Here is a 24,470-nt window from a genome sequence, read left to right as displayed (position 1 = left end):
CTAAACTCCAAGCATGTCTCAAGGACATAAAAACCTGGATGACCCGCAATTTTCTCTTATTAAACTCAGATAAAACAGAGGTTCTAATACTTGGCCCTAAACACCTTAGAGATACATTATCTAATGATATAGGTGCGCTAGACGACATTGCCCTTGCTTCCAATGAAACAGTCAGGAACTTGGGAGTGATCTTCGATCCTGATTTGTCCTTTAGTTCTCACTTAAAACAAATTTCTAGGACCGCCTTCTTCCACTTGTGTAACATCTCAAAAATCAGACTTGTCTCTTTTCAAAAAGATGCAGAAAAACTAGTCCACGCCTTTGTTACATCCAGACTTGATTATTGTAATTCCTTATTATCAGGCTCCAGCAGTAAGTCGTTAAAGACTCTGCAGCTTGTCCAAAATGCTGCAGCACGTGTCCTGACAAGAACAAAGAAAAGAGACCACATTTCTCCTGTATTAGCTTCACTACACTGGCTTCCGGTTAAATCTAGAATAGAATTTAAAATTCTCCTCCTCACCTTCAAGGCCCTTAACAATATGGCACCATTATATCTTAAAGAGCTGTTAGTACCTTATCAACCCACTAGAGCACTGCCCTCCCAGAATTCAGGCTTACTTGTCGTCCCTAAAGTCTCTAAAAGTAGAGTTGGAGCCAGAGCTTTCAGCTATCAAGCTCCTCTCCTGTGGAATCATCTCCCACTTTCAGTTCAGGAGGCAGACACCATCTGTACGTTTAAGAGTAGGCTCAAAACCTTCCTTTTTGATAAAGCTTATAGTTAGAGCCGGTCCAGTCTTGTCTTAGACCTGCTCTTAGTTATGCTGCTATAGGTCTAGAATGTCGGGGGACACATGACACACAGAGCTTCTCTTTCAAGCTTCTCCTTCCTCTTCTCCATCCTTATCACATCAAAGAAATTAATATATCATCAATACATATTACTGACTTGACTTCTTCCCCGGAGTCCCTTTGCCTTATCGTCCGCAGATCCACATCGTGGATTATGATGGTGGATCGCGTATCAGAGATCGTGATCGTAATGGTGGATCCTGTATGGCGGATCCTGTATCGTGTTGGCATCTGATACTGGTGGTGAACCACGATCGAGGTGGCAGCTGATGGTGGATCCTAATGGCGGCAGTGGACAATGACTGTGAACTATAGTGGCATCCGATCTTGATGGTGGATCATGATCGTGGTGGCTGCTGACCATGGACTATGATTGCAGCAGGACTGCTTGATATATAGTATTTCTCCTCAGATACTCGATGATTACTGACAATAATCCATCAATTCATTGACCTTCAGTTATGCTACAAACTGTTATTTCCAATCAATGCTAAAAATACTCTTATCTTGCTGAAGTTCTCCTTTACACTTGACATCTATTGCACTTCTGTCCGTCCTGGGAGAGGGATCCCTCACATGTGGCTCTCTCTGAGGTTTCTACCTTCTTTTTACCCTGTTAAAATGTTTTTTTTAGTAGTTTTTCCTTACTCTTGTTGAGGGTTAAGGGCAGAGGATGTCACACCTTGTTAAAGCCCTATGAGACAAATTGTGATTTGTGAATATAGGCTATACAAATAAAATTTGATTGATTGATTGATTGATCATTTAGTATCTAAAATCAAACCTTTTTAAATCTTTGTATTAATTCGGCCTGATTCTATCTTACGACTCCTTTCATATCGGCGATTATTTCATCTCGTAAATTTTTCTTCTCTGCATTTTTCATGTCATGACTTTCTTTTTATCCATACATGTGTTGTTTTTTCTTTCCTAATATTCTAAAGCACACAGATCAACACGTTATTTTGAAATAAATGTGACCTCAATTGACTTCATTTGACAATCTTCTTGCTTCTGTAATAATATAAATTGAAGCTGAATACTTAATACACTGGAATAACTTTTTAACACACTTTTTTTAACAACATCTCACCCTTTTCTTTGAAATAATCACATTGGTTATGTTTATATTCAACAATTTGCAGTTATGGTTTGCAGCATCGGTGAGTGAGCCTTTATTTACCCTGTGTAAACACACAATATTGCTTTATAATTAAACAATAAGGACTTGATTTAAATGTGTCGCCTCTGACAGATGCTGCATCTCATTTCAAAATAATAGTTCACAACAAAACAGTAAATACACACACAGGTGTTTCTACCTGTGGAGCTGGAACATTTGTAAGTTACCAATAGAGAGATAGAAATAATTAAATAACTCACTGGTCAAGAGGGAGATGATCCAGCTTGGAGAAACTGGGCCACGGGGACACACTGCATCACACTGCACAGCCTGCAGCATTGGATATGAAAGCCTGCCCCCATGAGGTGGCCTTTAATATTGTGAAATAGGGCGTTTTGCAACATTTTTGTTGATTTTTTAAAAGAATAATTGATGGTTCTTGATGGAAAACAAAAACCCAGCCACATTAAGAGAACTGATATCTATGAGTGAGTTAAATTTGGTGCAGCTTGATTGAATCTCAGGATGGTGCTGGGCCTTAGTGATGGTATCTGATATTCTAGTGTTTCGAGTTGCGTCTGTGTGCAGCCACAAGAGGTCTCAAGATCACAGAGTTAAAAATGGAGCCTAATGAATATAAAGCAGAAATATGAGGTGAGTAATAACTCCACACTCCGGAATAAACATGTGCCAGAATGGATGAATCTGACAGAACACAGTTAGAAACAGAGAAGATGATAAACAACAGCTCTTTCGTATGAACTGGCAGTAACTGTAAAGTCTGTAAATGTGTGTGTATGGTGTGAATTATATGAACCACAGGATCCAGGCAGCTCTCCTCCCAGTTATTGCTCAATACATTAAGACACCGGCAGACTTACAAAAGATCCCATAAAAGGAAATTGCAACATGTGCTGAGGTTTTCACAGAAGGGGAAGTCAAAGCTGCGTAGGGTACGACTGAACATAGATTTCAGTGTTTTAAATTTAAAAAAAGATTTCATGTGACCTGAAGAGGCTGCTGCCTTTATGGACGGATATAACATCAGGCTGGTGAGTTCTTTGTTTTGAACAATAGAAAGTGCTGGGACCATTTTCACCTGTAATCAGAATCCCTGACATCACTGTTACTGTTAGTTCAAGATCATATTATATCTATAGTGTCATTTCAGACAAGCTTTTACTAAGCAAAGCATATGCTCACTAAGCACCAGATCTGTGTTGTCTTATCATTTTTCTTGAACCCGAATCCAACTTGACTTTTTGAAATCCAGAATCCCGGCATTTGGGAGAAAGATGAAGGGGGTGGAATGGAACGAGGACAAAACATTACAGTAACAATATTAAGTCCACCTGAAGAAATGTCCACCTTTTATTGGAAACTGAAAGAAATAAACAAAATTAAAAACGAGTAATCGTCACCATCAAGCATTTGCAAATATATGCATCATAAAATTGCTATAAGATAAGATAAGATAAGATAAGATTAATCCATTATTAGTCCCACCACAGGGAGATTTGCAATGTTACAGCAGGGACAGTGACAGTCGAGTAAAATAATATAATAATTAAAGTAAACACACAATAAACAGACATATGAAAATTAATATATACAGAAGAAATAATGTACCGGGTAAAAACAATATATACAGTATATATAAGATATTACGGAAGCTTATTGCATTCACTTGAAAAAAAAAAAAGTTCTGTTTTTCTGAGATAACTATCTCGGAAATTCCGAGATAAGTTCTGTTTTTCTGAATAATAAAAAAAAAAGTTCTGTTTTTCTGAGATAACTATCTCGGAAATTCCGAGATAAGTTCTGTTTTTCTGAATAATAAAAACATGCTTTTATTTTGAAAGTGAAGTTCCTGTATAGACGCTATGCGTCATGGCGCTAATATACGGAAAACAGACGCTATGCGTCATGGCGCTAATATACGGAAAACAGAGCTTTTTTTACATGCTTTCATTTTGAAAGTGAAGTTCCTGTATAGACGCGGACTTACAGTTATGAATCTGTAACTTCACAAAGGAAAAGTTTGATGTTTTAGCGACCCTCCGAAGAGGCACACGCTCTTACGGTGTTGTTTAGGGAAGTTTCAAATAAACCTGAAAACATCAGTTGAAAGTCTCGACCATCTTTCGGAGATATGCTACAGGTAGATAAAGGATAGTTTTCATTTTTGTCCATAATTCAAATATTTCGTTTGTTAGTGTAAGCTATTTTATTTAGTGGCTTTATTATGGAAGATTGATGTGTAGTTCCTGTTATAAGCAGGGTGTTGGTTGGGACTCTTGTTTTGAAAGGGGTTCTAACGGAGGAGGGTTCTGTCGATAGAGAAGTTTTGAAGTGTGAAGGAAGGTAAACGGGTGTGATGTCCCGAGTCAATAACCATCTCTCGTGTCCTGTTTCGGCTGAAGCCTGTGACAGTATAACAGAACAACACGCTCGGCTACATTAGTCTTTTGTGGTTCACTGTTATTTATACAGAAGGAGAGTCTGACAGTTTGAAGCGACGCTATACGTCATGGCGCTAATACAAGAAATCGTGCCAAACAAAAGACTGTCTAAGAGTGCAGCAGTTACATGCAGCCCGCTGAACAAGGGCTCTGTGCGAAACGTCCATGCAAAATGTAACTTCATCAAAATACTAGATTACAATTATCTATTGCGTATTGCATTCAAGTGAATGCAATACGCTTCCGTATATTAGCGCCATGACGCATAGCGTCTATACAGGAACTTCACTTTCAAAATAAAAGCATGTTTTTATTATTCAGAAAAACAGAACTTATCTCACTTTTCAAGTGAATGCAATAAGCTTCCGTAAGATATATATGGTGGTATAGCACAGATAGAAATGAGCATTGCACAGTTGAAGTTCAATCTATCTACTAAATCCACAAATGTCTGTCTGTCTGTTTGTGGAACACATATCTTGTGAATTGTTCATCTTGGAAAAACATTGACTCTAAAATCGGTGCAAAAAAAAGAAAAAAAAACTCTGAATCTGGTTGATCATGGATGCACAATCGGCTTTATTGCAAAAAAACCAGGTAGGATGAGCACAAAGTTTTCTAATTTCACTCTGCACCATAGAAAAACAGCCCATTCCGAACAGGCAGGTTTTGGAATGTCAAACCGTGAGAATAATCTCCATTGAATTATTTAAACTCTGGTTTGAGAGGAGTGGCGCTAACTTTAGTCTCTACTGGTTTAACCTGTCAACCCCCTCTCTTTGATAATGGTGAACATTTTAAATGTGTTCTCCACTGGTGTTTCATGGTCACCATTAGAGTTTATTGATTCAGTTATCGAAAAAATATATAATTGCAGACTAATTGATTGCTTTAAAGGGGACATAGCGTGCAAATTCCACTTTGTTAGTGCTTCTACAGGTTAATGTGGGTATCTGGCATGTCTACCAACCCCAAAACTCTGGAAAAAAAACACTCGCGCGTTTTGTTATGGTTCCTCTAAGTCAGAAACGTCATGCTTGAGTGACTGGAATGAGCTTCCTGTGTATTGTGTCGTCACAATACACTGGAAGTCTCCTACATGGCCTTGGCCCACCCCCCACCTCATCCCCCACACTCGTTATGCCGGGTTTACACCGGACGCAGCGAGGCTGCGAGGCAGCGCAGCGCCGTTCCCAAGCGCGCAGCCGCCTGGCTGTTCACACGGGACGTGCATTTCTCCGTGCTGGTCAGCCCCATAGACTGTATATATAAGGTCAGCCCGCGATTCTGCTTTCTCCGCTTGTTGTTGTACCCGTTGAATGTCGGGGTTCGGGGTAAATGATGGTCTTCATAGCCCCCCCCCCCCTCTCTTTCTCTCTCTGTCTATCTGCTTGTGTGCTTGTAGTGGATGGGCAGAGGGGGACATTTAATTATGTGATTGGGAAAATTAAAACTCCAGGACAACAGAAGGGGAATACAAAGTATGGGATGCATATTTGATAATTTATATCATATAAAATATGTAATTTATATCGTTTAAAATCATGGGGGGAGAGGGGGAGGGGGAGCTGGCTCATTAGCATTTAAAGGAACAGGCACTCAAAACAGGTCACTCTGTGGAGGGCTGTTTTATACAGGGTAAAAAGGGTGCTGTTTTAAATGATCCTTGTGGTATTTTGACCAAAGTATGTTACAGACATTTCATTAAGACCCCAAGGAACCATATCAACTTGTGGTAAAATGGGCATGCTATGTCCCCTTTAAATGATTGAATTTAAACATCCTCAACTTGTTTATCGGTATCAACTTTCACAAGCTCACACTCATGAGGCAAACAACTGCAGACTTCACACTGAAACCTCACAACACATATTGATAATCTTCCAATCACTGGTATAATCACCCCGAAATTCAACCACAGAAAACTTTCCCTCGTCTGCAGGGGGAAAATATAACAGTGTGGTCGAAACTTTTTTCCACATCAGACTGAAAAACCAGCTTCTTGGATATGGCTGCTCAAACTGTCACATTGTGGCTTTCGGCGGAGTTCATGTTTTCTGCAGCGCATCGTGTGGGAGAAAAGTGACATTCATATCAGGATTGTGGTTTATTTATAAGAAACCTTTCTGTCTCCAGGGGAATTCCTCTGCGCTGTGGGGAAGCCCAGGTGTGTGCTAACACCTCTGCATGACTACAACACTTTTACAGTGATTTTGAGAGAATTACTCTCAGATCAGCTTGTGATTGTGATGGAAACACAGACTTTCTCTGGTGACTATTTAGGTTCCCTTGGTCCATTATTGCAGATTGTAAACTAGAGCCTGACTGATTCGTCCTTTGGCTGAGAACATCGTCTGATATCAGTCTTTCAGACGGTATTAGAATTAAAGTTTGTCAATATGAAAACTTCTATTTAAATGAAAAGACAATGTAGAAAAGATGTGCCTTTTATATTTTACTCAAAAAGGTTAATTTTCTTTATTGAAGTTCTAGAATTTGGGTTGGGTTTTCTTTTTGTTTATAATTACTTATAATGAGGTTCATGGTTAAACTGTAAAATATTAAGTCTCAATTATTGTCATAAGGTTTTGATAATGACATCTTAGGAATCATTGCCAATATTTTCTATGTATATATACATATTGTAAGATGCCGCAGTACAGGAGTGTTTGGACAAACTATCCAATTCAATGGTTAGAGTCTTTAGCCTGATAGAATATTATTCTGTTAAAGTTTCTAAGACTGATGAAGCTGGTGGCGAAGAGACGCACCAGCTTCTTTTGACTTTGTGGATCTCTTGTTGGACTTTTTCTGTTTATGGACTTTGGACTTATTTTCCTCATTGTATTTGGTTTTTGGATTCTTGAAAGACTCTTTTTGTGTGGTTTTTATGGACTCTCGTGTTTGGATGAGTGTTGTATTCATTATCTCACGTAACCTTCCACGTGTGTGCCTGACTCTGTGAAGTTGTTTTCTCTCATTTTGTCCCATTTCCTGCTTTTATTTTGAAGCCAATTTCGTTGTGTCTCTTACATATTTCCTTTCTTTTGTCCTGTTTCCCGCCCTCGTGATCGTCTTCACCTGTCCTCATGTGTCTCACCTGTTCATCACCTTTTCTTATCTTATAGTTTCCTGCTAAACAAATCAGACTAATTATGATTTTTTTAATAGGTAAATAATCACACAATTTCTTTTTAATCTTATTTTATTTTATATTGTTCAGGCTGAAACACTGTGAAAAATGTTCTGTGTGTGTAAAAGAACCTGCAGTGGAGGTTTAGTCTCTAAGTTTTGCTCTGTACTTACGTTAAGTTTCAGGTTATTGCCATTAAGGTTAACTTATGTTATTCTATGTTATATTGAGTGCTTATTTTCTACTTATGGTAAGATTGTTGGTGAATGGTTTTGTTGATGGTGTGTTGAAATGCAGAGGAAGGTGAACAGAGGAGTTGAGAGGTGGAATGTAAACATACTGTTCCTCCTCTTTGTGTGTGTGTGTGTGTCCGTCCTGTGGAGGTGGGACAGAGCGATTGAGTCACCGGCTGAGCTTGTGGTGGAGCCTCCCCTCTGCACACTTGGATCTGCAGAGCTGTGTACACTCACTCATCCTTCCTCCGTCTGCTCGGTGCCTGTGATTCCTCTGAGGTGAGTAAACCATTTAAAGATAAGACTCCTGTTTGCTGCCTGATTTCTTACTTTTCTTATATTAACTCTAATATTAAATCATTTGTCCCTGATCAGCCACCTTTCTACTTACCTTGCTAGAAAAGCCTGTTTGAATGTCTAACCACAAAGGGGTCCGTAGATCAGAGCTTCCCAAACTGCTTGAGGAGGCTTGAGGAACCCTAAAAACTGAACAAGTCCTCTGAAAGCCCAAAACCAGACTCGTACTTTAGTAGAAGTTTAACACACCACTGAAGTGAAGGCATTTAAACATGAGCGTTGTTTTGTCATCACAACTAATGAATTATTATTATAAATAATTGTGATCTCAGAATGACCATGATTACCATTTCGAATTTTATTGTGCAGTGATAATTTAATATCCGAAATCACACTTTTCTGAACAATTATTTAAATATATATTCTAATTTTTTTTGCTGTTGTTGCCCGGAAAAAATACTACATGTTTTGATGAATTTGCCATGTTTTTTTTATAGCCCAGTACGAGACCCACCTAAAATAGCTACCATTTCCATTGGGCACTTTGGAAAACACTGGTAGACATAATGAACATATAAACATTGATAAGATTTGTTTTTCTTATTTTTCCGATATAATGCACTACGTTTTTTTCACTTTTATATGAGCAAGTTGTGTTTGACTGTCAAAGCTGTGCACGTGGTTTCTCTGCAATAGGGTGTGGACACTTTATCAATGTACTTTGTCCCATCCATCACAGCTGAGACATGCTCGTCTGTGGGTATGTGTGTGTGTATGAATTAGTGCTGTGTTAAATTCAGCGTCAACTGCTCTTTATTCAAATTGTCACCATAATATAATATAATTTAGTGTAATATAATAGAGAGCTAGTTGTCTCTAACTGCAAGCTTTGGGTGTGGTTGGTGGTGTGTGACATGTGCAGTAAAGCAGGTTATAATGTTCCAGTACTGTACACCAGTTACATGGTGCAGTTCCAGGTGTCTATAGGGGGCGCTGTGGTAATGTCAGACATGCCATTCTCCCTATTAAGTTTGTGTACCAGCTAAATTACTTTGAAGCTGTGGATTTTATGTATAAAAACGACTTAGTGTTGCTTTACTTTGCTCATAAATAAATGACAACATTCTACATGAACATAGCCCAGATCAGAAATTGAAGTAAAACACTCCTTGTACCTTTTTTTTCATGAGAAACTTTGTCCTCATATGTAACTTTATGCATGGCAGTTTTTTTTTAGGGTTTAAGTTTTGACAGGACTTTTTCACAGCTTTACATTACTGCTGCTCACTAGATTTGGAAATCCAGCCCTTGTACAGTTTGTTGTTGCTGCGCTCTGATCTGTGTAGTTTCAGAGCGACGGGGCAAAAAGCAAAGATGACTGAATCTGTCAGTCGTCTCACAGAGCACCTCACCTCCAAACCAAAAAGACTTTCTCATTGCTGAGAAATAAACAGTCTTTCACTTCACACTAACCCCAGTTAGTTTTTACTCTGTAAAACAATGTCCTGCCCTAAGGTTATTAATGTGTGTCCTCTGTATGTGGCTGCACCTTCACAGCAAGTGGAAGTTGTCTATTTGATCTGTTAACATTTATAAAACTAAGATTCGGTTCCAAAAATATTCAACAGAGATAATTATCTCAGAACAACTGAACTTTTTCTTTTTTCAAGTGAATGCAATACGCCCGTAGTAAAGTCCTCAGAGTGTAAGACAACACTCGTGCTGCGCTGTAGGAGGGGTTTCTCCCTTTGTTTTCCTGTTGAAAGAGTTAAATGAGTCTTTGAGAGGAGTTCAGCATCTCCTCCGTCAACCCTCATACAGAAGATTGATATTTGGATATTTCCAACATCTGCAGCTTCCTCATGGCCTCACTTAAGGGCTGATATATTTCATCTTTATCAGAATATTCCCACGTTGTTTTTCCTCCAGTTTTTCCTGCTGTAAGTCTCCGGAGGCTGCTGATACTGCATCTTTAATTTCATAGATATTTTCCCAGAGAGAGTTAAACATAAAGTTGTTTAGTTGTAGAACATTATAATCAGATGTGTGTTCTTCTAATGGCCAGTTTCCTGTCTGCAAAACAAAATAGTCCTGAGCAGATATTTAACGTGTATTAAGATATCTGTCATGCAAAATATTATTTTCTCAGTAAGTCCTTATTTGCAAATCATGTGCTCTAAGACAAACAAAGCTTTCCTGGATGTGACCTGCACTCTCTCAAACACAGTGTAACAGTCAGCTAAACAACTCTATGCAGCTTGTTACTTATTGAGGATGTGAACTAAAGACTAGTGTTTCAATTCTCCATCTTAACCCGGGGTCACATCCTCTTGGCCAAAACTTCTGCTTCGCTCAGAAGTTCGTCACCCTACTGCTCCACTGTGTTGAGTTTAAATCAGCCCCAAAACCAAATTCACTTGACACCATCCCTCCATTCATTATCTATACCGCTAATCCTCTGAGGGTCACGGGGGGAGCGGCAGCCAATCACAGTTGATATTGGGCGAGAGGCCAGTAACACCCTGGACAGGTCACAAGCATGTCGCAGGGCCGACAAACATCCATTAACTTTAACATTAACATCTACTTCAATTTAGAGTCTCCAATTAAACTAACACCAATCTGCATGTCTTTGTAATGTGAGAGGAACCTGAGGGACCCGGAGAAAACCCACACATAAATGGGGAGAACATGCAATCGACAAAAGAGAAGCAGCAACAACTCTGGTCGATGGGTGATGTAGTAGGTTTTTAAAGCAAAAGTGCCAAATATACTCTGATTGCAAATTGTTTGCATTATGTGAGATACTAAGTAGAATATCTTTGTTTTTGAACGTGTGGCTGGATAAAAAAGCTCAGATTAAATTGTAACTTTTCATTCAGACCATCCACTAAACATAAGCACAGTAGAATTAAATTACATTGCATCCAGCTCATGAATGTAATTTGTAACGTTACGGTTTCCTAATTAGGTGTCAATGGTAAAATAGTCAAAATAGATGAAAGAATAAATAGATAAATATGGTACAAAAATAATCTGATGATGCCACTTTTCAATTTTTATATTCAAGAAAATAGACAGCAGCTTTATCAACATTGAAAACGATAAACACTTTTCCAATTTCATCTTTGTTTTGGTCTGTTAAAACAAGTATTTTGAAGTTGCACTGAATGGCCATTTTGTTGACAGAATATAGACATAGATTAGTTAATAATGTAAATAGTCAAATAATGAAAAATAATGCAGCAGCACTTTTCCAGTTCCTTGTATAAATGCACAGGTTCATTGTGTCGTCTTGTGTTTGTTGTTCAGTCGCACAGTATCAGCTGAGGCACATTTTGCTGCGGCCGCCTCACGTTTGTTTCGCCAATGTATCATGATGATTATCTGCATGTTGGTGATGACTCATACTTTCACACTTTTAATACTCAAACCAGGAAATTCACTGTAAGACTGTCCACAGTAACTGTAAAATATTCTTTATTCATGTACTTTATTCCTAAGATTGCTAACATAACACTGAATTAATAAGAAAACAAAATTTGGTTTTCAACCAGTGACGCATTCTGGAGACCTTGAACCTGAATCTGTCAGTCTGTGGTAATGATAAAATTGAAAGCAAACACAAATTGAAAGTCATCAAACCCATAAACTAAAGTGATATAAAAACCTTTACTCAACCTGCTGCACCGGTAACCACCAACACCTCGATGTCTCCAGCAGCAAGAACATTTACACTGCTTTTCTTTCCCCCGTGTGACTGAGTCACTTCCGTTCACCTCGGCCTCCCACGTGTTCTCCCACGTATCTGCTCTGCTGAACCGGCCTCGCTCTTCCCACGCTCCTTCCCGCCCGGACTTGTCCCAGAGCAAAACTATGCTGCCTCATCTCTCCTGAAATTCTGGTTCGCTAAAAATCAGACTGAGCAGTTGAAATCTGTTGTAAAATAATAGTAATGTGAATGAAAATATATCTCTAATCATCCTCCTGCCCTTAAAGCTAAGTTTTAAATGTAACTTTAATCCATACATTAACATCAATTTTCAGTTTTTCAATCAAAACGGAAATTATTATGGACTCTATGGTTAAATATGACAAGCAATTCTAAAACATCCCCTTGGCCTCTAAGAGATTATGGCATTTTAATCAAACTGGAGTTGTAAAAGAAAATAAATCAACAACTGAACTTAATAGCAGATGTGATTTTAGCACGATTTCAAAAGTTAGACCAAAAAAAATCCCTCTGTTTACAAGAGATTTTATTATTGTTCTGTAAGAGCAGATGAGGGATGTGGATGTTTATCCTTAGTTGCCATTGATCATTTAATCATAAATCATCTTAGTGCTCACTCTGATGGTGGAATTTGTTTTGTGTGTGGTTCCACATTTTACTGGTTAACACTGAAATATCTCCTGCACTGAACCCCAGAGTGAGAGTATTTGTGCATCCGTCCCAGCTGAGCAGGTGATTCCTGCAGCTGTAATACTGTGAACCACATGTGAGTCACTCATGCCTTTAATGATACAATAATCTTTTTGATAATTCCAGAAATTTGCAACTAATCATATCAGCATCCTGAAGCTTAAAAGCAAATTGACCTGGACCCAAGGAAGTGCATTGTTGAATTTGGACACGTGATTCGATCACTATCAATAAAATTTGAGTTCTGCAGACTTCACTTGCTGAGGCTAAATTACTGCAGGTCACTTTTACAGTTTCATACAGAATTCTGCAACCAGCATCACCACAGACCAAGCAAACAGCCCAACCAGGCGGATTTAAAACAGGCACTGCACTTTTAATAATGTGTTTACAATAGGTGAAATCTTCATGAGGTTTTTGACACTAGAGGATGTTATTGGAAGTCAATGGAATTTGATTTCTGCATGTGGGTCCTGATGTCAGTGGCGTCAGTTACCTGTCAGTTTCCATGACGCTGGAGTGGTTCGTCTCTGGCTGCTGTGGGAGAGCCCCGTGGCATGGTCTACTGCCACACTGGCGCCAACGTGGCGCCACACAGACACGGACCGGGACGGAGCTGGCGCTGGTTCGATGCTGGAATAAAATCTCTTGTAAATAGATGGATTTTTGTCTAACTTTTGAAATCGTGCTAAAATCCCATCTGCTATTAAGTTCAATTGTTGATTTGTTTTCTTTTACAAGATGATTTATGATTAAATGATCAATGTCAACTAAGGACAAACATCCACATCCTCATCTGCTCTTACAGAACAAAAAAATCTCTTGTAAACAGAGGATTTTTTGTCTAACTTTGAAATCGTATAAAATCACATCTGCTATTAAGTTCAGTTGTTGATTTATTTTCTTTTACAACTCCAGTTTAATTAAAATGCCATAATCTCTTAGAGGCCAAGGGGATGTTTTAGAATTACTTGTCATATTTAACCATAGAGTCCATGATAATATCCGTTTTGATTGAAAAACTGAAAATGGACCAAATGGCACATGTCCAAGTGCCTGTACCGTCACTTCTCAGAAAATAGAGATCGCAACAGCAACACCTCACAACCTGCAGCACCTAGCTCTCACATGCAGCCAGACAAACCGCCAGCGCTCAACTTATCTACACAGCACTGTTTCCATCTCTATCTCCTCGGCAGCGGCTCTTCATGTGGTGAGAGGTGCAGGTTCTGAGGTTAAGATCGTTTTCTCCTTGTAGCACTGTTTCCATCTCTGTCTTCTCGGCAGCGGCTCTTCCTGTGGTGAGAGGTGCAGGTTCTGAGGTTAAGATCGTTTTCTCCTTGTCTATCTGTTTTCTCATTTTGTTGCTACTGTTAACAAACGGCACAGGGAAGAGTTTGACTGCTATGAGCTGCCTCAGGCAAAGATAGAGATGAATTCTATATGGGTTGTGCATGATTCTATGAACATTTCCCCAACATTTATATCAATACACTTCAGTATGTATCACTCAATTTGAAAAGAAAAGCACCTGAGCGGTGATGCATACCCTGTACATGCTGTGTATACCCCATGATTTTTCAGGGGCCATAAAGGGTCCACTTGTTTACTTGGGTACTACAGATTTAAGTTGGGGACAGTGCCCCCTGCCACCCCAAACAGGCAATGATCATTTTTTAAAATTGTAATATTGCTATTTCATAATAACTTTATCAAGCAGTCATTTATGCCATATGTACCATTATGATGAAAACTAGATTGCTTCGATATACAATAAGCTTACTCACGTATTGGCTATAACACTATCTTTAAGACTGTCATTGCTGCTCCCTTCATCTCTGTCAGACTTTGTCTTTTGTAGAAATACTTTAAACATCATTACACATGTTATTTTGATATGCTCTGCCACATGTAGCATTGATTGTACTTCTGTCCGTCCTGGGAGAAGGATCCTCACATGTGGCACTCTCTGAGCTTCTTTTTACCTGTTAAATGTTTTTTTGCGTAGTTTTTCCTCACTTCCTGAGGGTTAAGAACAGAGGATGCTGCACCCTTTACAGCGCTATGAGACAAATTGTGATTTGTGAATATGGGCTCTACAACTAAGATTTGATTTATTGACTGACAGAGTGTTTGCTCTCACTGAAATTGAATGCATTACTACTCTACATGATTTCATTTTCTGACTTCATAGTGACATGATGACGTTAATCACACCAAATGATCATGAATCTTTTTTCACCGTATACAAGCCTTAGGTCGTGTCTATAGGATGCATAGGATGAAAGATACCTTAAAAATGTAATTGTTCTTTCATTTTCTATTCTTTGTGGCGTCTCCCTGACATCACTGCCGTGTTTCCCATTAATCACCCAGACTGTGGTGGCCCGTCATCGCCACGTCACGATGAAACATTAAAGATCTCTGACTCAGTGTTTTTAAGCTTCCTTAAAAATACACTGTGGCAGTAGACCATGCCACGGGGCTCTCACCACAGCAGCCAGAAACGAACCATTCGGATTTGAGCATTTTATTAAGTCGAGACACACACTTGAACAAACATAAAATAAACTTCAACTAAAGGCGACTAGCTTTACAGGTCAGTCTTTCTGGTCTCTTCGTGAGTCTGCCAGGGTCTCGTGTGTCTCAAGAGTGTTCTCTCCGTCCTCCTGAGTCAGCTCAGACGCTGCCTCTAAGCATGAGGACCAATCAGCTAACAGCTCTCACCTGTGCTGATCACTCTGTGGTGCAGGTGAAGGGTGCTCTCCCATTCCCTCACCTCCACATACACATCTCATAAAACACCTGTGTGGTACGATGCCTATAACTTGTAACTGCCAGCAATGTGTCAGTATGTGGTTGAAGATGTGGTTAGATAAGATCAGTCGTTATCTGCACACTTTCCTGTTTAAATTTGGTCTCATAGGTCTGACTTCTGCCTTTGCAACCAATTTAAGAGTCAATCAGATACTATGGAACATGAAAGAAATACTCATTACTAGTATAACAAAAAATGTTAGTAGCCTCCAAAACAATCGGTAAAGAAGAAGCATCCTCATTCTAGTAGTTTCCGTTTTCTTTTAATAACTTTCAAAGCTCATCATGAAATGTAATGAGTTTTTTTCTGTAACACTTAAATTTAAATTTCTTTAGCTATGTTTTCGTAACAGGGTGATTCATGAATTTATGCAACATCCTGTCAACAACAATGTTCTCCGATCATGTGCCATTTTATGGTAGAGGTTACAAGAAAAGTTTAATGTCTCATACCACGTCTCTGTCCTTCCAGAGGATTTCACGTTGACCTACAGTCATTCCTAGAGACATATTTTCTACCACTTACCCCAACCTCAATATGTTGTGGTTAACAGTTTCTATACTTTCCCAATAGTTAAGACAAGTTCTCGTGAGTGTGACTGGGTAAAAAGATTCCATATTATGAGTCATACCTTGGCCACACACACACACACACACACACACACACACACACACACACACACACACACACACACACACACACACACACACACACACACACACAAAACCCGACTGACTTAGTACAACACATGTAGTCGTTGTACAAGTTTGCGCAAATGGAGATGACCAGAGTTCAGGAATGCTGGGCTTCTTTCCAGCGCCGAAGCCACACGTCACATTCTGTTGGAGATTTCTCAATAAATGACTCTTTAAAAATACCACTTGATTTGATCTACTTCTGTGTCTTAGAGGGAGAAGAAGGTTGGGAGACAGAGGAGAAACCGTATTAGAAGAGAAGGTAGGATGAAGGAAAACTGATCATTTTGCGCACAGTCATTGCTGTGTTTGTAAAAGTGTTGTCAGTCTGTGGATTTTCAGGATTTTCTCCCTGTCTTGTACATGGTAATTTCTTACATGTGTGTGTTTTTCAGCCATGAGGCAGACTCCAACAATCAGAAGCCTTCTCTTTTCTTTGGGTTGTATGGGATCTGTTCAGGACTTCTACAAGGTGAGTTTCACACACACACACACACACACACACACACACACACACACACACACACACAGCACAACATATCGTAAATATTTTAGTGAATTTTTATGTTTTTGTAATAAATTTTTTATTTCTTGTTTTGGCTTTTATGTCTAACTTAGTCCGTAGGGCTGTACAAAAGGATTTTATCGCCATCTTGTGACCTTTGAGGCAACTGCCGCTGTGTAACATGTCATCACAGCTCTAGCTCTAAACTATTAAATATGTTATGAGTGTATTTTAGTCCTGCTTTCCCTTGTATAGTGACAATACAGGCTTTCCATTCTATTCTATTCTATTGGTAGAAGATGAGCTGGGCTTCAACAGCCAAGCAACATTACAGGATTCTGTAATTTGGCTCAAAGCAGCTCAGTATAACATTATCAGCTGAGCTTTATATGTTGAAGTGCGGCTGGACAGAATAAATGAAACAACCAAGACTAATTCTACTTTAATGACATTTTTCTTTTGGCATAAATGTTTTAAACATTGGTACACCTCATCTATCCTCTTTATTCATATTAGACACAGTCTTTTCTCATGAATGTTTTGAATATTGTCATTTGTTGATGTGCATCTGTCAGTCCTCCATTCAGAGTTGAGACAGAATATATTTCATCTATATACAGACCTGTTAGGAAAACTGTAAAACATTGATTTGAATATCTTTGAAAAACTCCTTCACAGCTCCATTACCATTAATGTCAGTGGTAACACTAGGCAGCTCCAGATGTGAAAGCAGTGCCGACCACAGGCTCTGCACCAATGGGAAACCAGAATCCGTTAAATAGTGCATCACCAAACTGACCAGTCATTTAGTTCCAACTGAATCAGAAAGGAAAACTGTGATAGAGGCATCATGGAAAAAATACTGGAAGTCAGGCTCAATGTCCTCTGGGCAGCTCTAAACCTCAGAGCTATAAGTGAATGCAAACAAAAACACCAATGAGAAACAAATGTTTTAAACTTTCCTCAAAACACTTTTTGTAATTGAATATATAATTAAGGCAGCCTGGCCTTGTCCCAGACAAACGTGTTCCTAGCTAGAAAAGGTTTGCTGTAAGCTCTGAGTGGCTGAATTAATAGCAAATCCATCCCTCCATTAGATGCAGACAACTGTACCAACTACAGACTCCAGTTTGAGAATGTTTTCTCTGTTCCTGAAATGAGTGCTGAGAGCACCTTGGTGTCTCCGGACGTCTTACGACTTCAACACCGTCCCGCCCACAACATCACCTGGATTAGACTCCAAGGCGGGTGAAGAGATAAACAACCAGACGAATTCGAGTCCTGGTCTCTTGAGAGACTCTGTGGCTAAGTAGCAGCTACAGACGACAGCGGGAATGTGACCATGCTGGGGTACAGAGCAGGGATAGAAAAATCAAAACAAGTTGAAGGAAGCAAGAGAAAATATATCCTGATGTGTTTGTCTGTCTATATTGTGCAAATTCCTGTTTCAACATTATTTCAAACACTTAGAAACCCCAATATTAAGCGGTTCCTGATGAATTACAGTTAAACTCTACAAAGGAACATTTGAGGTAATTCCATGGTCCAGCAGAGGGCAGTATCAGCTTGACCTGTTGCAGTAGCTGTTGACAATCAGAAGGATCGGATACTAAATAAACATGGTGAAAGACACCAACAGCTTCCATCATCTTTTTTAAAGAGCAGTTAATGAGCCTCAACACAGATATAGATGGACTCTGGGTTTTAGATTTTTAGGGCTGAGCCATTTATACCTTTCAGGAGGTTTGACAGTTGGTTTTGTTATTCTTATCCTACAAAAGCTCATGATTCAGCTGCTCAATGCAAAATTAAAAGTAAAAAGAGAGGAAGTTTTCATTTTCTGCTTCATTTTTCGACAGAACTCCTTCTCGGTGCTACAGACAGGCCACCAAGCTGGTTGTTGACCTTCGTTTCCTGGAGAATGTAGAGGCCTCACAAAAGTCATCAAATACTCTAAAAGGCATCCAGTGGCAAACTGTCTGTCCTGAAGAACTACATCTATAAACTGGACAGCTACAGTGTCCAGCTCCTCCCCTCACTTGGCACAGAGTGAGTTTTCTCCCATCATCATCTATTCAGACAATTGAACATACGTAATCATGGGACATGTTGGTTTAATTGTTTGGAGCTACTCTGATAAAATTTTGGTAGATTTTATTTTTTAGTTCTCTGTTTGTTTGAAACATCCTTTAACTTTCTGTAGGTGGCGCCCTTTTCTGCGAGTATTAGGCCGTTTAAAGGGGAAAGAAATCATAGGTTTCAAAAATAAAGTCATGATGGTATAAGAGTTACGTTGCAATATTATAAGAAAACAATCATAAATTCTCAAGAATAATATGTATCATTACGGGAATAAAAGATAAACATTTCTGAGAATAATGAAAAGAAGTAATATATTAGAAGATAAAGTCATAATTTCTGAGATTGAAAGTAATATATTTGCAGAGAGTTAAGGTGTAATTCATCATATGAAAAACTCATCAGTAAACAATAAAATCATAATTTCATGAGGAAAAAAGTCACAAGAATAAGGTCGTAAGTTAATAAGAAAAAAGTCTTAATATTAGAAAAATAAATTCATAATTAAAGACAAAATAATCATCATATTAAGAGGATAAAGTCTTAATTTAACAAGAAAAAAAGTCATATTTCGAGAATATATTTAAAAATCTCAGAACTTTTTTTTTCTTTACACAGCCTTAATACTCTGTAATGCTTTACCTTGTCTGTTCACCTTGTTGTCAATCACCAGTCATGTTATAACTAGTTCTTCCTTTGTCGATTTCAAAGAAATAAAATGGACATTTATTTACATGAAGTTGTGGATTATTACAGTTGTGCATCATGACCGATGTTGAAAATAGAGAAAATCCTGACTTATATTTCTTTTCTTCTTCTAGGGTTGTGAGCCCATACTGAATGAAATGGACAAATATATCTACCTGTCCAGGACCATGCTGCTGATCAACAATGTGGATGCTAAAAACAACCACAACTACACCTGCACTCTGAACTTCACCCTCGCAGGCATCACAGGATCCGTGTCGGAGGCGATTAATGCGTGGGTCAGAGGTGGCTAGTTTACAAGAGAGGAACTTGAGAAGCCTGAAATGTAGAAAACATTTGACCAGTTTAATTGTTAATTTCTTGTTGTATGCCAAAAATCTATATCATGATATTTACCTTCGCCGAAGAGGTTATGTGTTTTCTGCGTTAGTTGACAGGATTATAAAAAAACTGCTGGATGGATTATTATGAAACTTCCTTTTAAATTTTGGTGCGGATCTGGATCAGGGGGGTGGATCTAGGATCTGGGAAAATTTTGTTTTCCATGATGAGAAGCACTCAGCCTCTTTCACAGTCTTTAATATTATCTGTGTTTTCAGAGGAGCACTCAATGGTTCCACAAGTGCATGAACCAACCAATGGAACAATCAGTGCACAGATAGGTGAGTCCCATAAGAGTAAAGTGCACAACGCTACAGTGATCTACTGTGAACTTAACATATATAAACCATAAACCATTAATGATTACAGAGTTCTGAAACCCTGTTTCACAAAAGTATAAGGGCTCATTAGGCATAAGACAAAAAATAGACAAGGGAGATTTTTTTCTTTTTTTGCTTCAAGGATAAATTTGAAATTTCTAGATTTTTTTTTTGTTGCATTCTGAGATTATTGACAATGAAATTTTGAAACTGACCGTAAAGTACTATTTTGTGTCTTTAACTGAAATCTCGAGATTGAACATTGAATCTCGACATTTGGACTGCAAAATATAAAACAAAAACAAAATTCTTCTCTTTTGTTTTTTGTTTCTTATATCAGGCCCAAAACATTCTGCCATAAAAACTTTGTAGATTGTGAAAATTCATCTTTTCTTTCTGGCACCTGAAACACACATTTACACAAACAGCACTATTTTCAGACATCCTGCTAGTGTCTGGAACTAAGTTACATTTTCTGTCAATTGGAAAATAATGGAAACCTAAAATCTAATCGATAAATAACTGATGTTATTGTTTTTGTATGTGTTTAGGAAGTAGTTTCCCCGAAGTTGTGCAGGTGTCTTTGTTGCGAATTGTTAGGTTGTCATGCGTTGATGTCTTTTGGTGCAAATCTGAGATAATTCACAGCATCGACCCTGCCCGACCAGCGTCTACACACAACAAAAGCAACCGTCAGTCATGCCTTTTCTTATTTAACTTCTGTGATCGAAGCTGCTTCTGGGGTTAAGCAATGTGAAATAAACTTTCATCTTTCTGTTAACCAGTTTGAGGTACCAAGATGGTCCCATCAAGGTGTGTGGTTGGGAGGTTCTGCTGGCGTTTTCTGAGCTGACGAAGGAAGATTTCCAGCATCAGCTTCACTTGTCAGCGCAGAATGGCCATGGAGTTTTCCAAGCGTATTTTACTCTGGTACCAGCAGGTAGAAAACACAGAATACCCCCTTAAAAATAAAAAAAGGATACTGCACTGGGTTGTACACCTCCCTTTGACCACTGAAATCTAATCAGTTTATCTTTGAGTCCAAGTGACAACTGGCAAAAATTTAAAGAATTTCCCTCAAGGCAGACTAGAGATATCACAACCAAAAGGAGAAAACATATTTATTATGGACAACATGACCTTGACCTTTGACCTTTGACCACCCAAATCGAATCAGTTAATATGTGTGTCTAAGTGAACATTTGTTTAAAATATGAAATCCAGGGGCTCTTAAGAAAACATGTTCACAATGCAATAAAGGGTTTTGTGAGGGCACAGTGATCTTGACCTTTGACCGTCGACCTCCAATCTAATCAGTTCATCCATGAGTAAAGTGAAACTTTGTACCAAATTTGAAGAAATTCTCTGAAGGCATTCTGTGATGTTTGTCTCTGCAGATCCAAACATCCTGATTCCTATTGGGTCCCTGTTTGGTTGTGTGATGGTTTTCTTCATCATCAGTGTCATCATCTACTACATGTTCAAGGTCGACATCGTGCTGTGCTTCAGGAGAGTGTTTCCAGTCCTCTACACCAATAAAGGTAGTATCTCACAGAAAGCATGTAATCAGTCACATGTAAGCAGAGATAACATCAAAAACACTGTCACAACACTCAAAAACCCACAATGATGCTTTGACCTTGCAACACAACCTCACAATCTGAACCTCTACGTCATACATGACTGCTCAACAGGGCAAGGAAACAAACTAACCACAGGACTGTCGGCACCATTCTCCATTTCAGTGTCACTCGCTGATTTTGCAACAGAACATTTTAAAGTTCGTGACTGTATTTTAACAACTGCTTTATGTTAAATAGATAGATAGATAGATAGATAGATAGATAGATAGATAGATAGATAGATAGATAGATAGATAGATAGATAGATAGATAGATAGGTGGATGGATAGATAGATAGATAGATAGATAGATAGATAGATAGATAGATAGATAGATAGATAGATAGATAGATAGATAGATAGGTGGATGGATAGATAGATAGATAGATAGATAGATAGATAGATAGATAGATAGATAGATAGATAGATAGATAGATAGATAGGTGGATGGATAGATGTACTTTATTGATCCCAAATTGGGAAATGATTGTGTTACAAAGACTGAAGTAGCTAGTAAAGTCATAGTTAAATAATGAGGTAATGAGAGGAGAAAACACTGGAGCTGATGGAACAGTGTGCAGAATCTAAGGTTGACTCTTCAACCAGTTGAATATGTAATGATGTTGAAGAGAATGATAACGGAACAGAACAGAACCAAACTTCTAGAAATAATAAAAATTATAATAGAAAGTATTTCATGGTGCCTTTCTTGCCAACAGTCAATACAAACATGTGAGACACATGAATAGTTAAAAGTGAAACCAATTTTAAAATCAGGTTCAGAGGAAAAGACATCTAACAACATGCGTTTTGGAGTTGTGATTTTAATCGTGCATTTTGTATAAAATAAATCATGAATTAATCCCAATAATTTCTTGGCCATAGCACCCAAATCTGACATGATAGATTTACATCATTTACAACCTGCTTATAAGAATAAAGCAGTGTGTGCAGCAGTGTGTGACTTCAGACCACAGAACGAGTCGAGATGTATCCCCATGCTCTTGATAAGCTCTTCTTCTCTCCTGTGTCAGATATGGATGGGAGGCTGTATGACGCCTACGTGGCGTGCCTACAGCCCTGTGCCATCAGATTCCAGCGAGGAGGTGGAGAGCGTTCACCTCCACCTCTGCGAGTGTTGGAAAGGCCTGTGGCTACAAACTCTTCATAGCAGGCCGTGACTGTGTCCCAGGGAGGGTAAGTCACCTGCATGGCAGAGACCACACTGTATTAACTCATAGATGGAGCCCAGGCAAAGTTATATGGGTCTTTTTCTATAATGGAAGTCCAACATTTCTCTCCATCTTGTCGTTTCCTCCCTCCAGCCATAGTGGACTCAGTGGAGGAGAACATACAAGCCAGCCGGCGCCTCCTCCTGCTCTACACCGCCTCCACTTTCAGCAGCAAAAGACACACAAGCAGCACAAGCAGCAACAATAACAGCCTCTCTAAGAACAACAACAGTGAAGACAACGGTGAAAGCAAGACCGGTGAGGGAGGCAGCGGCGGCAGAAGTGAAGAAGTCTATCCAGACACGAGGCAGCATTTGGAGTTTCTGCTAGCAATGCACAAAACGCTACTGGAGGGATCGCTCAAGGTGAATAACCAGACGATTGTTGACAGGGGATTAATGTTATACCTACACAAATGTAATTCCTGCATAGAGGAAGGTCTTTAGTGCAACCCAGGTCCAGTGGAGTTCTTCTGTCCCAATGTTATCCAAAAAAATAATTGTTAATGGTTTATATAGGTCACAGTGCATGATTTACTTGTTGAGCCCATCGGCTATTGTCTGATGACGAATTAGCTGCTGGGGGCAACTGCCACTATTCAGGGGCTTCCAGTGTAGACATCAGATATCTGGGTCAAACCTCTGTATATGCACCTGCAAAATCTGTTCTTAAAAATGATGGTTTCATTTGGTTAAACTTTCTTTAGTTCCGTATTAAAACACAGTATCCTGGTTCTAACTTGAGTTGCTGCTTTACAGGTGGTTCTGGTTGAGTTGGAAGAGATTACCTCAGCTCAGCTGGCTCTCTTCCCGGAGTCGGTGCGACACCTGAGGAAAAAGCAGGGTGCAGTGTGTTGGTGGAAGGAGCAAAGGATGAGGCAAAGGAGGAGGACATGTATGACGAGGAGAGAGGATGAGGAGAAGGGTGAACGGGACACACAGCTGTCACCGTCCCTCTCTCCTTCCTCCAGGTTTTGGAAGGAGATCAGGTATTATATGTACCAGTGAGGGGCAAGAGGCGGTCTACCCGAGAGAACTGCCCTGGGCACTATGATGGAGCTTACGATATGCTTCAGAATACCATGTTGTCACCATAAGCTGTGAGGTGAACAAGCGGGACTTTCCCTTCAGCTCATGGACCTTTTCAATTTGCACATTTTGGATGAGTAGAAACTTGTGCAGAGGATTCCAGTCTGGATGATCTTGCAACACATGATCTATTTTATATTCCATAGCAAGTGGAGACTGAAGAATCACCTGGATAAGAAGAGCGGATCAAACAGAATCATCACGTATAAAAGTCAAATGTATATGTAAAAAATGAGAAGTAAGCTGTGAATTTTTCATTAATTATTTTGTTTATTTGTTTTCATACATCAAGGCACAACACGGGGTCGTTAAAAATGCAGAGAAAAATAAAAAATACTGTATACAGACATGGTTCATTGCAATAATTATTTTTATATAATGATGAACATTTTTCAGGTATTATTTATGAAACACTAATCTGGATATTTTTCTGTTCCTTTCTTTTGCATCGTAAGATTTACACCAACATTTTCATTGACCTGCTTTTAGAGTACTTTGAA

At 39.0% G+C, this 24,470-nt stretch overlaps 1 long non-coding RNA gene and 1 pseudogene across 2 annotated transcripts; both read left to right on the top strand.

The window, feature by feature from the left end:
- Nucleotides 1-2,894: 2,894 nt before the first annotated feature.
- LOC124854636 lies at nucleotides 2,895-16,470 on the top strand. Of its 2 annotated transcripts, none has more exons than XR_007034804.1 (3): nucleotides 2,895-3,027; nucleotides 7,954-8,082; nucleotides 16,432-16,470. It is a non-coding gene; the product is annotated as an uncharacterized LOC124854636 (long non-coding RNA). The 2 variants fall into 2 exon arrangements; XR_007034803.1 differs by lacking the exon at nucleotides 2,895-3,027 and adding an exon at nucleotides 3,873-4,136.
- An 11-nt stretch (nucleotides 16,471-16,481) lies between these two features.
- On the top strand, nucleotides 16,482-23,919 carry LOC118120303 (annotated as a pseudogene).
- The last annotated feature ends 551 nt before the right edge of the window (nucleotides 23,920-24,470 follow it).

Source organism: Hippoglossus stenolepis, chromosome 13, assembly GCF_022539355.2.
Source record: "Hippoglossus stenolepis isolate QCI-W04-F060 chromosome 13, HSTE1.2, whole genome shotgun sequence".
Classification (NCBI taxonomy): Eukaryota; Metazoa; Chordata; class Actinopteri; order Pleuronectiformes; family Pleuronectidae; genus Hippoglossus; species Hippoglossus stenolepis.
Note: the sequence above shows the minus strand (reverse complement) of the source record. Positions and strands in the feature narration are given on the sequence as shown.